Source organism: Podarcis filfolensis (assembly GCF_964270895.1).
Source record: "Podarcis filfolensis genome assembly, chromosome: 11".
Classification (NCBI taxonomy): domain Eukaryota; kingdom Metazoa; phylum Chordata; class Lepidosauria; order Squamata; family Lacertidae; genus Podarcis; species Podarcis filfolensis.
In genome coordinates this window covers 52,309,794-52,329,318 of record NC_139613.1, presented here as the reverse complement: position 1 = coordinate 52,329,318, position 19,525 = coordinate 52,309,794, and the positions used below count along the sequence as shown (strand labels likewise).

The 19,525-nt window shown below is 42.5% G+C and overlaps 1 long non-coding RNA gene across 1 annotated transcript; it reads left to right on the top strand.

The window, feature by feature from the left end:
• Positions 1–7,580: 7,580 nt before the first annotated feature.
• LOC310744758 lies at positions 7,581–7,959 on the top strand. Its single transcript, XR_014539726.1, has 2 exons — positions 7,581–7,801; positions 7,836–7,959. It is a non-coding gene; the product is annotated as an uncharacterized lncRNA (long non-coding RNA).
• Positions 7,960–19,525: the final 11,566 nt, after the last annotated feature.

Below are 19,525 nucleotides of genomic sequence, written 5' to 3'. Positions count from 1 at the left end.
TTCTTCCACCATCTCCTCTCCCTGGTTTCGGATTCTGCCAGTCCTTTCTGTCAACTCCATAAAGTCCATCAACCTGGTGATCTTATGTCCGAGGCTCTTAACTCTTTTCCAAGTCCCTTCTGCAGGTCTTCTTCATTTTCTTTAATGCTAAAGAGCAAATCTCGGGGAAACTCCAACCTATCAATACTTTTCTTCCTTCTGAACAGGTCAGCCAAATTTCCATAGTTGAAGCTAAAGTCCATAAAGTATTTCAGGACATATTTCAAGATTCCTCCAAATCCAAAGGCCCCCAAAACTTCAATCTCCTCCAAGCCCAAGTCCATGTCCCAAAAGTCAGTTAATCCCTGCATAGAGGGATCTTTCCAACTTTCCTTCTTCCGTCCAAGCCGGGATCCAATCCTCAAAATCTGGCTTTTTCTAGATTCCATCATAGAAGGCTTCAACTTGTAATCCTCAATTTGCTTCTGTAAGACTGAGGATCCCGCTTGTATTACTTTAGGCTCAACAACCACAGCTTTCTCTTTCTCCTCCACAATTTGTCCTGCCAAAGTAGATTCTTGTACCAAATCCTGAATTATTTCTGTATTGGTGCTCACTTTTTGTCTCCAATTAGTCACTTTTTCTTCCAAGTTGTCAATTTTAAAAGCCATGTCATCCGTCTTCTTATGAAACTGTTCCAGCGAATAGCTTATCTTGCATAATACCGTCACAATGGCTTCTCCTGTCAACATTTTAAATGGTCCAAGGTCAATCTCTGGTTCTCACAATTTCTTATCTTGCAGGTGGCGATTCCCCAGTTACACTCCTGTAACAGTTTCAAAGGCTCCATCTAGAGGGAAACAGTCTCCACTTGTATCAATTCTTTCAAACACAACTCAAGCCATAAAGATAGTTTCAATTTTCAGTTACTTTTCCTCCTTTTTAAACGCAGAAGAGGACAATGGAAACAGTATCTTTCTCTTATTTAACTAGCTGTCAAAAATGTTCTGTTCGCAGTCAATGAACTCTCCCAAAACTTCACTCTTTCTGGCAGCCCTTTTCCAGGTTCAGAGCAGTGGTAATTTGGTTTTTCACTCTCTCCTGCAGGCTCGCTAAGTCCAAAATTTTCCCCCTCTTCTCCTGCTTCCAAGGGGGGGTTTGTAGTTTTAACCAATGGAAATTTAATCCTTTGCCAAAAGCTTTCAAAGACTTTAGCTTATAACGTCTTTGCTTCAATCTATTTACAAAAAGAGGAAGGCGGACTTCTGTTTAAGACCTTCCCCGTTTCGGTGCCAAATTAAGGTATTTAAAGATCCAATTTTCCATTCTACTCACAGGTAGTTGTTTAAAATCCAATTGTCCACAGGAAAAAGTCAGCGCTCTCCGGCAACAGCAATGCGGCTTCACTCCGTGAAAGAAGCAGTCAGATCGAAGCACCGCGCCACTCACCCCACATCGCTCCAGATTCCCAAAACAGGGTTTCCCCGCGAGTAAGGGAGGCGCAGAAGGTGCCAGCCGAATCCCAAGTTCACAAGCTTCTCCCGCTTGTGATTTCAGAGGGTCTCCGCCTTCGCCGTGGCGGTCAGACCCTGCTTTCCACAGAGCAAGTTCCTCCCGATCGGAGGAGCTCCGCCATTGCTGGAGGCGCCAACCCGGAAGTCTGTGTCAATGGCATCATTATACTTGACAATACGTCCCATCAAATGGGGCTACTGTGCTTGCAGTTTCATCCAATCCTTTCAAAATGAGGAAAGTTCCTTTCTGTCAAAGGGGGAAAGAAACATCTTCTCCAAAACAGTGAGTGGGGAAGGCGCAGTGCATTGTTTTTCTAAATCATTATTTGGATCCCAACTGAGTCAGACAACCAACGACAGAATAGGGCTTTTATACAAAACACCAAAACAGAATACAAACTTAATATTGTAGTTGGTGCACACCCCTAGTTTTCACCAACGTATGTATTCACCAAAGCATCAGCAGTAATAGGCAGATAAACACTGGCCAGCTACCTCAAAATGTCAATAGCTGATCTGAGAGGACAGACTGGTTATCTTCACTGTACTACAGCTGTTATTCTTAGTAGACATGAAAAGAGATGTGCAGATTCACTCTGCCAATCTCCATGGAAGCTTTCCCCAACTTGGTACCCTTCTAGATGTTTTGGGCTAAAACTCCTGTCATGCCTGAAGATTGACCATGCTTACTGGGGCTAATGGGAATTGTAGTCAAAAACATCTGGAGGGCACCAGGTTGGAGGAAGCTGTTGTTGTCATTGTTATTACATAGCAGGATCTCATCAGGTGTGCAAGCCATGTGTGGAAGAGGACTGCAGGATTGGAACAACTTTTACATGGCTTTTGGGATGGACCAAGCAAAACATCAAATGTAATATATTTTTAAAATATTTGTGCTTCCTTGCCAGCATTTGTTTGGGTGAACTTGTAGCCCTTTTCCTGAAAAATTGCTTTTCCTGAACAATTTCCCCAAAATTAAATTCAAATTGGCCTGATCAGCAAACTTCTCTGCGTTCATGAATGTTCTTCGGTACCATCCAGGTAATGAAACATGAAACTCAGTTCCACCATTTCATAACTACAGAATGCCGCCAAATTATGTCAATAAATATCAGCTTTTATTTATATAAGCTAATTACCGAGAGATGAATACTGAACACACAATGGTAATGCAATAAGGTGGCTAATTGTTTTTGCTTCCCTCCTTTGTTTGCTGAAAATTACCCTGTGAAACGAAAACAGCAAAGCATAGCTTACCAAATTATTCATGTTAATTATACAGAGAAAAATAAGATATGTAAGAAAAAAATAAGATATGCATTCCCTCCATACCTTGGTAGCAAAAGGAATAGAAATATTAAACTGGAAATATAAGGAACTACCAAGAAGAGAACAATGGACAGGAACACTATCAGATATGGAAATTCATAAAAGATTAGGAATAATTGACGTTTACCAAGCAATGTGGTCAATGAAGCCAGGAATATATAACATTCCAAAGAAGAAGAATATTGAACAGTGTTATAAAAGACCATTAAAGCAGCTATAATAATTTTAATTTCAGTTTTAATTTTAATATTATTGCTCAAGACTTCCATTGCCCCTTTCTTCCTCACTTCTTTCCATCAATGCCTAAACTCCTTTATTCCCCAATCCTGTTCTTTCTTTTCCCCAATAGAAATATCTCCAAGGTGGTTTTTAAAATAAATGTGAAGTGTTTAAATACTCAATAAAAAAGCATTTCCTAAAAGACCTTCACTTGTTAATGAAAAGTTCCTGACTTTAAAATTCACCCTTTACAACAGTTTAGACGGTAGCAAGGCACTCTCAAAGGATTAGCATGATATAATCCAGCCAACAGCAAAAGATTATATACTTCAAAAAGAATCCAAATTGTGCTCATTTCCAACAGGACACCCAAAAAGGATGCAAACCACTGAGCTGCCATTCAATTAACTTTGCTCAAATAGCATGACTTTGACCTATTCCTTGCAACACTCTTGCAAATCCCCCTACAATACACAGCTCAAATGCCTCACCTGTCCCTGTTTACCAGAGATGGTCCCCACTTTCTGATTCCTGTCCCTGGAGAAACCCTGGCCCTGTTTTGCATTTTGTGGGGGAGTTGCGAGTGGCTTTCAAACAGGTTTACTAAGCGTGCACAAATACAGTAGAACTGCTCTGGTTTCAGCTCACATCCAGCCAGTGTTTCAAAGCTAAACCTCTCACCGAGGAGGCAAAGGCAACTTCACTTTAATAAATGTGCATGGACACAGATAAACCTATCGCTGCTTCCCTACAGACCACAATCCACCCCCATGACTACTTGCTCAGATAGTAAATGTTGGTGAATGTGTTCCAGTTACAGTTGTTCTGTACCAGATCCATTGAGAGATTAAACATTCTTACTTGTTTTTTTAATAAAAAATGCTGGTCAGTTTAACGTGGAGCAAGCAGGGAAGAGACTTCAGCTATCTTTAAAGGATGTCTAGGCAATGACCCATGCTATTAGGAGTGTTTACATGTATAAAAGTGTGCTACTATTTTCACCTGTGAATTGCTGGAGAGAATGGGAGTCAGTGATGGAAGTCAGTTAGGTGAATGACCTAAGATGTCTGGCGAAGCAAGTGAGGCCAAACCAATTTTGGCATTTGTTCTACAGGTCTATTATCAGCCTCTTAAACTTGGATATACACCTGATCATGTAATCAACTTGATTAGGAATAGGCCAACAATTGATCTATCATTTGCATGTGGGTACCAATTTATGTTGGGATGCAGGTGGCACTGTGGGTTAAACCACAGAGCCTAGGACTTGCCGATCAGAAGCTTGGTGGTTCAAATCCCGTGACAGGGTGAGCTCCTGTTGCTTGGTCCCTGCTCCTGCCAGCCTAGCAGTTCAAAAGCACGTCAAAGTGCAAGTAGATAAATAGGTACTGCTCCGGCGGGAAGGTAAACGGCGTTTCCGTGCACTGCTCTGGTTCGCCATAACCGGCTTAGTCATGCTGGCCACATGACCCGGAAGCTGTACACCAGCTCCCTCGGCCAATAAAGCGAGATGAGCGCCACAACCCCAGAGTCGGCCACGACAGTGGCGTAGCGTGGGGGTGCAGGGGGGGGCCGGCCGCACCGGGCGCAACATCTGGGGTTAGGGCAAATCCACGGGTTAGGGGGCGCAAATCCACAGGTTAGGGGGCGCAAATCCACGGGTAAGGGGGCGCAAATTACTTGCCTTGCCCCGGGTGCTGACAACCCACGCTACGCCACTGGGCCACGACTGGACCTAATGGTCAGGGGTCCCTTTACCTTATATGCATTATAACACTGTGGCAGCAGAGGGCGATATGGAGTTCCGTTTTTGCTAACTCATTTTTGCCTGACTCGATTGGTCAGGGGTCCCTTTACCTTTACCATTATTATTATTATTATTATTATTATTATTATTATTATTACCACCAAACTGGTTTGCTAGGATCACTGAATGTATTGTTGGCATCTGTCTGTCTTGGGAGACAATGGAAGTTTGGGAGTGAAGTCAAACCACTGGAGAGTTACAGTGTCTGCTGTGACTGTAGAGACCAATATGGCAGAGACATGTTTTGTTGCAGCTGGGGCAGATGAAGGCATCCAGTTGTGCTGATACAGGCGTATCATGGCGCTTCTCTCCATGCTCCTCCCAGCAGTCATTGCTCCTCTGGTCAGTGCTGTGGACACACAACCTGATGGTCTGTCTCCAGGCACTGCAGTCACCTGCAAGGGATTCCCACATGGTAGGGTTAATGTTGCAAGTCTTAATGTCATGAAGAGGGTCATCTAGTCCAACCGCTTGCAATGGAGAAATATTTTGCTTAGGTTGCAAATTTATTTGTTATCTTTGTATAATAATAATAATAATAATAATTTATTATTTGTACCCTGCCCATCTGGCTGGGTTTTCCCAGCCACTCTGGGTGGCTTCCAACAAAGATTAAAAACACATTAAAATCTCACACATTAAAAACTTCCTTGAACAGGGCTGCCTTCCAAATGTCTTCTAAATGTAAGGTAGTTGTTTAACTATTTGACATCTGGTGGGAGGGCATTCCACAGGGTGGGTGCCACTACCTAGAAGGCCCTCTGCCTGGTTCCCTGTAGCTTTGCTTCTCACAGTGAGGGAACCGCCAGAAGGCCCTCACCTCGGTGCTGGACCTCAGTGTCCGGGCAGAACGATGGGGGTGGAGACGCTCCTTCAGGTATACTGGGCCGGGGCCATTTAGGGCTTTAAAGGTCAACACCAACACTTTGAATTGTGCTTGGAAATGTCCTGGGAGCCAATGTAGGTCTTTCAAGACTGGTGTTATGTGGTCTCGGCGGCTGCCCCCAGTCACCAGTCTAGCTGCCACTTTCTGGATTAGTTGTAGTTTCCGGGTCACCTTCAAAGGTAGCCCCACGTAGAGCGCATTGCAGTAGTCCAAGTGGGAAATAACTAGAACATGCAACACTCTAGCGAGACAGTCTGTGGGCAGGTAGGGTCTCAGCCTGCGTACCAGATGGAGCTGGTAGACAGTTGCTCTGGATACAGAATTGGCCTATGCCTCCATGGACAGCTGTGAGTCCAAAATGACTCCCAGGCTGCACACCTGGTCCTTCTGCTTGGAGAATACTGAGGGATCAGGGAGTCCTCCACAGCAGCCCACCCTCTGTCCCCCAAGAACAGTACTTCTATCTTGTCAGGATTCAACCTCAATTCATTAGTTGCCATCCATCCTCCAACCGCCTCCAGGATCCAGTAGCAAAACCCGTAGGCACTGTGAAATACTATGCTGATGGTTCTATGGGTTGGAATGTAAGTTTTGCACAGTTAAAATTGTCATTGCTCCCATCATCTTTAAGAAAAGGGGGAAAGATACAACCATTTAGAAAATAAGTTCAAAAGTGTACTGGGAAAACTATGTTAATGAAAGGGTGAGTGTTTTATGAATTAAACCTTGATGCTGCTCAAAGCTCCTAAGCTGAAATTATTGCAAAAATAATAAAAGCTCTTTTAGGAGTCATCCTCATGTGTCCCAGTTCCAGAGCACAAAATTGTATTTTAATGTTTTAATATTAAAACATTTGAGAATCATTTTTGGCGCTTAAACATACCTCCATTATGTAGCAGAACTGTTTGAAGGACTGAGTGAAATAGTTTCTTAATGTGTTTTGTAGTCATGGATTTCAGTCATGAAGTGGAGAACATTTCTTCTATTTGGTGCTTTTTAAACCTCACTTCATATGCAAGCTCCTAAGAGCAATGGAAGTACATAATATTAAAATCAAGTTATAAACAATTTATAATCAAAAGAATATGGTGTAATGACATTGGCATAAACACAACTTTGGACATGATATTTGGCATAGCCTAGTTCAATGTAGAACACTATGGTAAATTCATTGTAAACTTAGCCCTTCTAAATCTTCTGTCTTACAGTCTAGCTGCCTTTAATGCTCAGTCAACAACCAAAATGACAGCACCAATATGATATTAGGGTCCCCAATAAAGTTCCAATAAAACTTGGTGGAAGTTGTTATTCATGGCACCATTTCAGAGTAAAACAAACAAACCACATGCCTTAACTGAGACTTTCCCTTTTCTAATGAAACCATTCTCTGCAATGCGAAGTAGAAAACCCTACACAAACTAACCTGACAGTTGCTTAAACATAACAAAACCCTATCTTTAACATATATGTAACATAAGGTAAAAGGTAAAGGACCTATTTATCCACTTGCACTGGCATGCTTTAGAACTGCTAGGTTGGCAGGAGCTGGGACAGAACAACGGGAGCTGATCTCGTCATGGGGTGTAGAACTGCTAAACTTCTGATTGGCAAGCCCAAGAGGCTCAGTGGTTTAGAGTACAGCTCCACCCGCATCCCAAATAAACAAGCACACAATCACTGATAGGTCCACCTGCCACTGTGAGGCTCAAAGCAATTAAGTTGATGCCTCCTTGGCTGTTGTCATTGGCTGTGGGTTTCTTGTGATGTCACAAGAGCACTTGGCAACTGAGTGGATATACAGGCAGGCCAAGGGGAAAGCCCTTTTCTCTTTCCAGCAGGACACACCTGGCAATGGATGTGACATTCAGCACTGCCCAGGTTTCTTCCACTTGGAGGAGGCAAACTGGTGAATGGAAAGAGGCACTCTTCTGGCAGTGGGATGCTAGGGAGCAATAATAAGGCAAGTTTGCTTGCTTGACGGCTGCTGGTATCCATGGTTGGAAGCTGGTGGACGTCTCATGATGGACCTAAGAGAAGCTGGCAGATGTTGGTGGATGGAAGCCAGTGGCTTTTGGATTTGGAAGTTGGTGGAGGCTACAAGGCTAAAGCAGACTGATGTTTGTGGATGTCGGCTGATGGAAGTTCACCTTTGGAAGACAGTCATCAGAAGCCAGTGGATATTTGTGGACTGAAGCCAGAGGACGAACATGAATGGATGTCATGTTTTTGGATGTCGGCTGGTATATGTTTGTGTGAGTAAATGGGAGGTTTCAAATGTAGTTTAGGCAGAATGTTGCATGTGCACGAATGTGATTTGTGGAAGGTAGATATTCATGAATAGATGGAACCCGTGGGAGGGTGGGATTTTGGTTTCATGGAATCAGAGAATCAGGAAATTGAGTTTGTGAGGGACCTTGAGGGTCATCTAGCCCAACCCCTTACAATGCAGGAATCTTTTGCCAAATGTGGGGCTCAAACCCACTGGTGTGTTTCTGAACTGCTAGGTTGGCAGGAGCTGGGACAGAGCAATGGGAGCTCACTCCCTCACGGAGATTCAAACCGCCGTCCTTCTGATCAGCAAGCCCAAGAGGTTCATCGGTTTAGATCACAGTGCCACCTGCACCCCATGCATGTAAGATAACTATAATAGCTGTCAAAGACTAATAGTGTGATAATCCTAAACTGTAAAATACTAGAAACAATAGAAAGAAATTTCACAGATCTTGCATCATAGCACATGCTACCAGAGTAATTTATTCACAATCCCATTTCACAGCTGTGTGTGCAGGACAGACAAGACTGTTACATGAAGTACATAGTTCCTGTGGTTTTATTTCATTGAGTTGACTGTAGAGGTGACAGCTTTCTCTTGTTGTTCACAGTAGCAGGTGCTATCAGTTCTGAGGCCACCTCAGTTGATGGCCCAGTCACAATGGCTGTATGTCTAGGGCAGGAGTAGGCAACCTAAGGCCCATGGGCCAGATGCGGCCCAATCACCTTCTCAATCCGGCCCACGGATGGTCTGGGAATCAGTGTGTTTTTGCATGAGTAGAATGTGTGCTTTTATTAAAAATGCATCTCTGGGGCATAGGAATTCATTCATTATTTTTTTCAAAAGATAGTCCAGCCCACCACACCATGGTGGACCGGCCCACAGCTGAAAAAGGTTGCTAACCCCTGGTCTAGGGCTTGGTCAATTCTCAGTCTAAGTCTACTTGGAAGAGATGTCTCTTGGGATGTTCACACCACATTGGTTATTCAGCTTCCAAACAATATATGCAAATGAGTAGGCAATGGCCACCATATCTGAAGAACAATAGCACACCATTGGTTACATTTTGATTGCATACCTGGAAGCCATAGGTGAAGCAAAAGGCTTGGGATAGATTATTAAAAACAAAAACAAAAACAAGAAAAACATTTGGGTAATCACAAGTATAAGGTTAAGCAATAGTGTCATTTCCACAGTGAATTTTGATTCACTTATGAACTGGGTAATGAACAGGACATCTGCATAAAAATGAAATCTTGAGTTTATTAGCAATACTAGTTCTAAAGTGAGATGACAGATTATAGTGCTATGTTTGCTCAGAAATTTAAGAGGATGACTTGTGAGTGAATTTTCACCCTGCACAGGGAATAAATTATTATTGTGGTTCGAGGACCCGATCCCCCCCCCAAAGTGGAATGAATACACAAGGACGCGTGATATAAGGTTAATGGGCAAGAAAAGGCCACAACTTTATTGATTACAGCAAGTGAAAAGGTATTGGCTTAGGCACTGGATTACGTCAGCTGACACCACCCCCTCAGAGAGGGGTGAGTCTGAAACAAGGGGGGTTTATTCACCAGTAGGTGGAGCCTGTTGATGCTAATCCAACTATAGGCTCTCCCCTGATGTCACCGAGGGTCGTGCCATGGCCTCCCGCCAAGAAGGCATCGGACAGAATACACGACCGCCGGATTCCTTTAACGGAATGCCCAAAAATTGAAGGCGCAGGCGATGGCCACACCTAGCCCTTCAACACCACAACACATTATTCCAATGCCTAACCGCCACCCGAGCCCAAAATGAGTTCGCCGCCAATACCCTCACAGCTGTAACCAATCCCTGATGCTGCTGATGATGCTAGTTAACCAAATGTCATTCCCCTGGTCTGAGAGATGAACCCCATCATTCCGGTACAAGGCTTGGTCACCAATCCGGATACGGTCATGAGAGATGACTCGGCCATTCATAAACTTAGTTGGTCTCTAAGGTGCTACTGGACAATTTTTTTTATTTTTTATATATTTCGACTACGTCAGACCAACATGCCACCTGCCTGAATGTAGAAGCATTCCTTTGAATAGGCTATATGGTTTAAGGATTTGGAGGGGAGGTTGCAAGTTTCTCAGTTCTACCTAGCTGCCTGATTTCAGAAGGTGGTGCCGGGAGTCCACTGTGCTCGGCTCAAATGTATTTATCCTGAGTTACTTGTAAAAGAGTAAAAGAGTATTGGGAAATGATCCATAATGAATTGTAAAAATGTTTAAAGGTACTTTCCCCCCCAAAAAACCAGAGTCCTTTCTGTTGGGGATAATTCAGCCCACGTTCCCAGGTGACAAAAAAGATTATTTATGCATGCAACAACTGCGGCCCATTTTTTGTTAAGCCCAAAATGGAAAACGAGTGAGGTCCCAACCAAAGAAGAATGGCAACTTAAGTTGACAGAATATTCACAACTCGCAGACATAGAGAATAAGAGAACAAGAACAACATATGTTTAAAGAAGACTGAAAAACGTTTATTGAATATATGGGAAATAATTGTGTACAGCTGAAAATGCTGGCAGCATTAAGATAAATTCAACAGTGTAAACAAGTTTCGATGGCTGCAAGAATGGAATAATGAATGGTATCCTTTTTGTAAAATATGCAGGGATTTACGGTATGCAAAATGAACCACAGAAAGAGAAGAAGGGAAGTCATTGACATCTTAAGGTTGTAAAATAAGTATTTTAAATTGTAAAACAGAAAACTTAATAAAATTATATAACCCGAGTGATTTTAAACTTCCACACAAAACCACCAAGTGCAAAAGCATATGTTGAAATATTTAACAGTGAGATAATCAAGAAGGTTGATTGTCCGAACCACTTTCTGAATTCAGGCTTCTTCTTCTTCTTTTTTTTAAGCTTTGCAAAGGCTTGCGAATCATGTAGATAAATTTATTAAACTGTGGGCAGGATTCCTGCATTGGACTAGATGACCATTGAGGTCGTTCCTACTCTACAATTCTATGATTCTGTAATTTCTTTAGCTTTTTTTATATGCATGGAACCATTACCATGCATTTTGATGGTACATATACAGTGGTACCTTGGGTTTCAAACTTAATTCTTTCCGGAAGTCCGTTCTTCACCTGAAACCATTCTTAACCTGAGGCACGCTTTCGCTAATGGGGCTTCCAATGCTGCCGCACTGTCCCCCCCCCAATTTCCGTTCTCATCCTGGGTCAAAGTTCATAACCCGAGGTACTACTTCCGGGTTAGCAGAGTTTGTAACCCGAAGCGTTTTTAACCCAAGGTGTTTGTAACCCGAGGTACCACTGTATAGATATATCTATTGCAAGTTAGTTGCCAACTTCTGAATTTTTCTGCAGATACAACCAGGTTATCAAAGCAATGTTTTAATGGGTACAGTTTTACTCTTCTTTAATTTCGTCCCTTTGCTTATTGTAGCTTCTCTGTGGTGTCCTGTTGCCAATAACGTTTCCATCCCTCTAGTCTTCTATTTGGTCCCTCCACTCCGATTAGTAATAGTATACATGGATTCAATCCTATTACTTAGTATGGAGCTCTATAAACCTCAAAGTACTGAAGTGAATGAATATTTAAATTATGCTTCATCTTGAGAAAATTCTATACTGTGAAAGTAAACAACTTGGTTTTTTTCTGCTGCAAGAGCAAATAATTCAGTGCTCTAAAACCTTTCAAAATGAGATATTTTTTTTTACTTGTAGCCTAAACCTTTGGCTGTCTTCCAGCCATTTGCATTTCACATGGATTCCTACATTAGGGAGGGGGGCAGGTCCCTAATGTTTCTCCTACTTTGATGATTTCAAAATTAAATTATTCATAGTCTTCTTGTCTTTTAACTCTCCACCCTTCCTTCCAAGAAAGTAACTTCTCAAAGTTTATAGTCAAGGAAATGGAAAACTGAAATATGCAGACTCCCTTGGAACGCAAAGCAGTCCCCTTAAGACTTAAATTCTCAGTGGCAAACATATATCACACAGAATTCGAATGGCAGGGTTCTTTTTGGCTAGGCTATTATAAGAGTTTTCCCTTTCTCAGTTCTTTATGGGAACATCTACCATTGCTTCCTCCAACCTGGTGCCTTCCAAATATTTTCAACTGCAACTCTCCTCATCACAGACCATGTTAGCTAGGCTTAGTGGAAGTTGTAGTCCAAAAAAATCTATAGGGATCCAGTTTGGGAAAGACTGATCTACGGCCATTTCAGGCCCATCAGCAGTGGAGATGGAGATGTAGACAGGAGAATCTGAGCATCACTATGCCCAATTTGCTCCTCCTCTCCAAAACCTAGATTTAGAGATGTGCCATGCTGGTACTCACACAATTCTAGTGTTTCATGCATCTAGGCATTTACACTTTATGGACCCTCATGTATCCAAGGCACCCTTGTAGCTTTTGGTGCAAGATACGGCCAAATATATTTCTCTTCTGACTACCAACTGCATTTTGTAGAGGGATGCAGTATGCACATGGAACCTCACTTGTGATCATTTGACGTAGCCCAAATTCAGCACTACAGCTAAATTACCTGTTAGGTCAATGGAATGGTGAGTTTATTTATTTACTTATTTAGGGGGAGAAGCCATTGATATTAATTTGCACTGACAATCATTATGGATCTTCAGGAATAATATCGCCCCCAAAAATTGCACCAGACATCTTGATTCAAGTGATGTATTATACTATTATACAGCCTCTTACTGTCCAGTATTCCAAATTAACTAGAGCTCTTAAAGACTTTTCAATCCCATTATGGCACTCAGAAGCTGAAATACGTAAGGAAACAGACTCCGGGCCAACTCTGCCTTTGATTAGTGCAGCTCTCTTTACTGTTTCATCTTTAATTTCACCTGGATGCTCACACCCCTCTTTATAGTAATCTGCTAAAATAGTTTGCCACCAGCTACTCTGATCATATCTAGTTTCTCAGTTCCTTCAATCGTTTCTCCCTGCGTATGAACTCAGCTCTCCCCATCTTATGTCTTATTACGACATTCCTTCCCCAAATCTTTGTTATTGTGATTCCACTACCTTCAATCATCATAGGTCATTCATGCGCCATACAGGCTCACTTCTCCTATATTCATGCTTACCTGCTCATACAAAATCAGTATTCTATCTCTGCCAACTCCTAAGAGCCCTCTGCAAATAATATGAAACCCAGGAATATTCAAGGTATGGTTTGGGGAAGCAGCAGTGCTTTTTTTCTTTAAAAAATGTTTAGGGGAATAATAATAATAATAATAATAATAATAATAATAATAATAATAATAATAATAATAATTTATTATTTATACCCCGCCCATCTGGCTGGGTTTCCCCAGCCACTCTGGGCGGCTTCCAACAGAATATTAAAATACAATAATCTATTAAACATTAAAAACTTCCCTAAACAGGGCTGCCTTCAGATGTCTTCTAAAAGTCTGGTAGTTGTTTTTCTCTTTGACATCTGATGGGAGGGCATTCCACAGGGCGGGTGCCACTACCGAGAAGGCCCTCTGCCTGGTTCCCGGTAACTTGGCTTCTCACAGCAAGAGCATTTTCCTACTCATATTGAAATACTGCCCCTCAATGAGGCCAAACTTAGATTCACAAAATGTTTAGGTATATGCATACCCCTGCGTATCCCCAGAAAAAGCACTGGATTGTGCCTGATGACTCTACTCCCAAGCTTCACATATTGATTCACTCTTGCAGAGAACCTATATATCCATTTAATTGCACATCATCCATTCAAGACACACATCATAGGAGACAATCTGGACCAGGAGTGGAGAACCTCGGGCCCAGTGGACAAATATAGCTCACCACCACCCTGGTCTCTCTACTCAGCCTTGGGACTCTTCTCAGTCAACAACACCCCCCTTAGACTACCCCCCTTATTCCCATGCCCCACCCCTCACCAGACCTACTCCATGCCCTCCTCAAGTGCTTTTGTGTCAGGAGCTGGGTGGATGAGGCAGAGTGCTGGGTGCCGCCTGCCCAGGAATGACACAGGACAATACAACCTAGACCCCGGGTCATGGTTGTGGGACACTGGGGAGCAGTCTGGGGGATGGATGAGCTGGGAGGTGCTAGTGTTGGGATGCAGCCAAGGAATCGGGGGCAATTGGCAGGCCCCAGCTGGCCCCAGACCACTGGCCAGTGTGCCAGGTGATCTCCAGTCCTTGGATCAGCATAAAACTGCGACCTTAGCTTCAGAAAGCCTTCAGAAGCTGGGCACACACCCTCAGCAGAGTAAATAATGCTGCGCAACAGAAGTGGCAGGGAGAGGCTGTGTTGAGCATATTTACAAGCAGTTTATTCAGCATACATCAGGACAAAAGGAAAACATGTCTTCTCCCTTTCGTGTCCAAAAGCAAGCAGCTAAAAGCGAAAGCTATACACAAACGGAAGTTCCCAGCAAGCTGTGCTGGAGTGTAAACGGGCATGTGACACACAACAGTCATGCCTGTACTTAAGGTGGAATGGAATATCCTAACAGCTAGAAGCAGGAGGTTGGAGTGGTCAAGGGGGTCAGGAGGAGGAGGCCTTTTCAGGGCAGGCTGAGACTCACATTGTGAGCTTAGACTCAGACAGAGAGGAGTCAGAGGTTGCTGTTGCTACCCAGCAGCAGGAAAGTCCCAGTCCTGTTGGCTCTCCCTCTGACACCCACTCAATGAGAATCCTGTACACTGCCAAGCAATAGGCCAGACAGGCTCACAGGAGGAGACCAACCCCACACTGCCATCTTCATCTACTGGGGAGGGATCCGGAGTGTGAGGCTAGAGGGGAAGGGAAGGGCCAGTGGTCAGTTTCAGCAATGTCTGCAGCTGAATTGAGACAGGCCAGCAGAGCCCTGCTATGTTGTTACTTTCTTTGAATAAAAGCTCATTGCATTTTGTGCCTCATGATCTTTCCCACCCTGTAGATGACCTACGCATGCCTGACAGCTCCTTGACATTTTTTTTCTCCATATCATTTTTATTAGTTTTACAATAATACTTTCCATTGCAATATCTCCTCTTATGTTATACATTTTGGCTTTTTAGGGCCCTGACTTCCTTCAATCCTTCCTTATAATTTTCTATCTTTCATTTCAAATTTCTGTATTTTCACTATTTGACCATTCCTTTAAAATCCAAAATATTAAAACATCATACGTTCTTATTCTTATCTCAGTGGTTTTTGTACCTTTCCTTACAAAGCTTCTTGCAATCCTACCAACGTATTGACAGTTTCTTGACATTTTGATTGGCTGGAATGTGACCTTCAATGGTGATCATGCCTCTAACTTGACTAAATGGAAAATTGTTTGTGTAGAAACCTTTCACATTTACATGGCTGGAATGTAGCTTACTGTTCAAAAGTAAGAGTCATATCTGTTGCTCCACCCATTTTTCCTCTGGCCCCACCCACCAATGTCATGTGGTTCCTGGAAGGTTATCCGTGAGGCAACATGGCCCTTTGTCTGCCAAAAGTTCCCCACCCTGAGCTAGACCAATGCAACTTATTTACGAATATAGCTAGATAGCTCAATCAATGTTTAAAGGTTGAGAGAAGAGGCCTGGGCACATTTTTATTACTGCCTCCAGGTGACTCTATTCAGATTGCTTTTTTATATATATACACAGGGATTACTTCTCATTCTAGATTACTAGATTGCTACACTTTCTCACTCTTTGTCTCTTTCTCTTACACACACAGCACCACACTTCTGTGGGGGAAAGCAAAGTTTAAGTTACATTAAAACATCACATTTCAATGCATCATATGTGATGCTTGCCATCATATTTCATCATATAATATATAACCCATTTATATATTAGATTATAAAATCTCTGGAACATGGGCTAGATTTTCAAGTATTCCCTCTCTTGATTCTAAATATGAATTATTATAACTGTAACAAAAATGCAAAATTTCCATTTCCACCAGCTAAAGTTTTGAGTCTTGCAGCAGCATCCACTGTAGTTCTACACACTGCTTAGGCAGACATGACATTCAGCTCCCGTCTCATCAAAATAGTGGCATTTTCTTTACCTTTAAAATAACTGTTTGTGCATATTTCTTTTTTAGCTGCTCTCCCTGTATGCCTACATCCAGAATTAGCTCATGGGATGTGATATTGAAGGAGGGTGAAAGAGACAACGTGAATTATTCCACAGAACAATGCCATTTCCACTTAAAAAGAAAAAAGAAGGGGGGAGTGATGAATTGGGGGAAGAGAGACAGAGTGTGTTTCACCAGCACAATAAATGAACTAGGGCCAGGGCCTGGTAATACCATAATGAACATTACAGCAACTGGAAACACAGTACAGTAGAACCTCTACTTATGACCACCTCTACTTGGGCTTTATCCAAGTTGATACCGCGGCAAACCCAGAAGTAAATACAGGGTTTGCCGCAATTCGTGCACGTGCAGAAGTGGCATCTGCCGTTTGCGCAAGCACAAAAGTAGCTGCCGCCGTCTGCACATGCGCAGAAGTGTGCCGCTGCCGAATGCGAACATGCAGAATGGCGCTTCTACCAGTAACCCGGATCAACTTACAGACGGACCTCCAGAACTGATTACGTCCGTAAGTAGGCATTCCATTGTAGTTAAAATATTAATACTTTAAGTAAGAGCCAAGACTATAACCCCAATACCTCCCCTGATGTTGAAAGCTATGGGTCATGAGGATAACCCAACCCAGATGGGTGGGGTATAAATAAAAAATATTATTATTATGTACTCAACTAGAGTGAAGGCTTTAGTTGCACCCCTAACACAGTGTCGTCAACCTTGGATCCCTAAATGTTGTTGAATTACATCTCTCATCATCTCAGACCATTGACTAAGTTAACTGGGGGCAATGGAAGTTGTAGTCCATCAACATCTGGGGACCCAGATTTGAAGTTTGCTGCCCTCACGGATGGAGAGCTATTGCTGGCAACTCTACCACCAATGGAAGCAAGCAGAAAACCCTCAAATTAGGTGCTTGGGGAAAGGGGGGAGGCAGGTCGCTGACAGTTTTGGATCTGCTGGTTCCAAAGCCTATGGATCTCCCCAAAGGTCAGGTTCTTCAGTCCATTAGCTACCATCAGCTGCCATAGCGGGGGGAAACGTGACAAAATCACCCCACCCCACCCCCTTTTGCTGTCAATGGTAGGGCAGGGCTTGACATGTAGTGGTCAATTTGTCACATTATTCAACCCCTGCAAGGAGAAATTTCCTCGTAGGATTCCTCTGTCAATGTTGTTCAGAAAATGTGTGCAACTGCAATGTATATTTTACAACCATTTTCAGTCATACCTGAACAATTGTTAACAGTTTAGAAACTACTGAGGGGATGTGTGAGGATGACAAGGATTGTCTATGTTTAAGCAAATTACCTATTGTGAAGAAGATGGAGGAGGCTGTAATCTGGAAATGTCATAAGGTTAACATGCTTTGCTTATAGCCTCAAGGACAACAGGCTATTGAAGTCTGTTTCTTTTCATCTTAAAAACAATCACTGTTTGTATCATGGAAGCATAAGATTAAGGAGGATACTTAAGAATTCACTCTAATGAAACCAGTAAGGATAGACTCTTATCCGGCACTCCTCAAAATTATGAAAGATATTCATAGACACAGGGGAGCTCAAAGGGATGGGAAGAGTATCTCATCCAAACCCCTTACCCAGAGGCAAGAATTTGTATATGTTTATCCACTAAAGATTAACACACATTATCCGGATTATAACATGCTACAAGCAGGAAGCAGGAACTAACACGATCCACCACGCCAGAGGTGCTTGCAGGCAAAAGATGATATAGTAAACTAGGTAGCTAAGCCAAATAAAAATAGAAGAAGGTAAAAACAAATTTAGGAAGCTGGAAAGGTTCCTCAATCCCTAAAAGGGATTGGTTAATCTGTCAATTTCAGTTTCTCGTTTTCCCAGCCTTAAAATCAGTTCTCCACATTGGTTTGCATTTTAAAGAGCCTGTCCTCGTGAAAATTCATCAGCATTTGTGTATGTGTTTCAATTCATAAGCATAATCTTGTATGCAAATTTGTCCAATATACCTTTTTTTATTGCAGAATATTACTGATGACGTGGATTTTGATTCACACTTTACCCTTGTGCGTGCATTTTGATACACATCACTTGGCTCCGAAATCGTCTTGCAAAATTCGTGGTTCATACGTTGCTTCAGAAAGTGTGACTTGGGTAGGTTGAACATGAAATGTGAACCACACTGAATTCCCCTGCCCCTAACCTTTAACCAACCTGATTCAGTGAACAAGTAATTCCTGGCTAAACTATGGATATTAGCTGAGGTCACTTTGCAGAGTCATTTTCACCTACATCTAAGCAACAGTACAGTTCTACCTCAGGTTAAGTACTTAATTCATTCCGGAGGTCTGTACTTAACCTGAAACTGTTCTTAACCTGAAGCACCAGTTTAGCTAATGGGGCCTCCTGCTGCTGCCGCGCCGCCGGAGCCCGATTTCTGTTCTTATCCTGAAGCAAAGTTCTTAACCTGAAGCACTATTTCTGGCTTAGTGGAGTGTGTAACCTGAAGCGTATGTAACCTGAAGTGTATGTAACCTGAGGTACCACTGTATCTGGATTAAGCTCCCTAACCGTTCAACAAAACTGTTAAAATCATATTCCTGTGTTGTACAATAGAGCACCTGGTAGCTAACTAATTTCTATGGTGGCTTGCATGAATGTTTACTTTTCAGACCTAACCCGAGTGTTTCGCTTTTAACAGCTGCTACAATTGTAGTTTTTGCACTGATGGTGATTGACATAAAGGTCTTTGTGTGTTTTGTTTTGTTGCTCATCTGCTTCACAGCAAGCTGTCGGTTTTTAAAAAGGTCAAGGATTCTGTCCTCCGGATCCACCACAGAACTGTCCATCAGAGTGAATAAAACAACAGATAAACCTGTCAAAAAGTGCCTGAAGTGTAATTGTATAAACATTTATTTTCCTTCAGTCGGTCTTTTGCTGAAATGAATGGCTGGTGCTGTACATTTCATTGTGTCACGTGGCCTCACAGCTGGACATCATCCCCCAAAATCCAAAATGGATTCCACAAACATCCAGAATGTTTTGGCAACATTGTGAATTCATGTGAGTTTCTTCAGCTCCCCGGTATGAACACAGTTTGTGCCCCTCCCCCAACAACAATAAGTGGTTATCCATAGTGGTAGAGGTTTTGTACTGATCCACTTTAGGAATTATTTATTATTATTACTATTTATTGAATTTATATACTACCCTAAACCTGGGGAAACTCAGGGCAGTTCACAGAATAAAAGCAAAATATAAAACCACAAAATACATAATAAAAATAAAAACAACAACTCAATAGTCCAAACCCCCCCAAAAAAACATTTTAAAAGGGCATGGGGTGTAAATCAGATCAACCAAAGGCCTGGTTAAAAAAGAATGTTTTTGCCTGGCACCTAAAGGTGTATAGTGAAGGCACCAGGACAACGTCCCTGGGGAGAGCATTCCACAGACGGGGAGCCACTG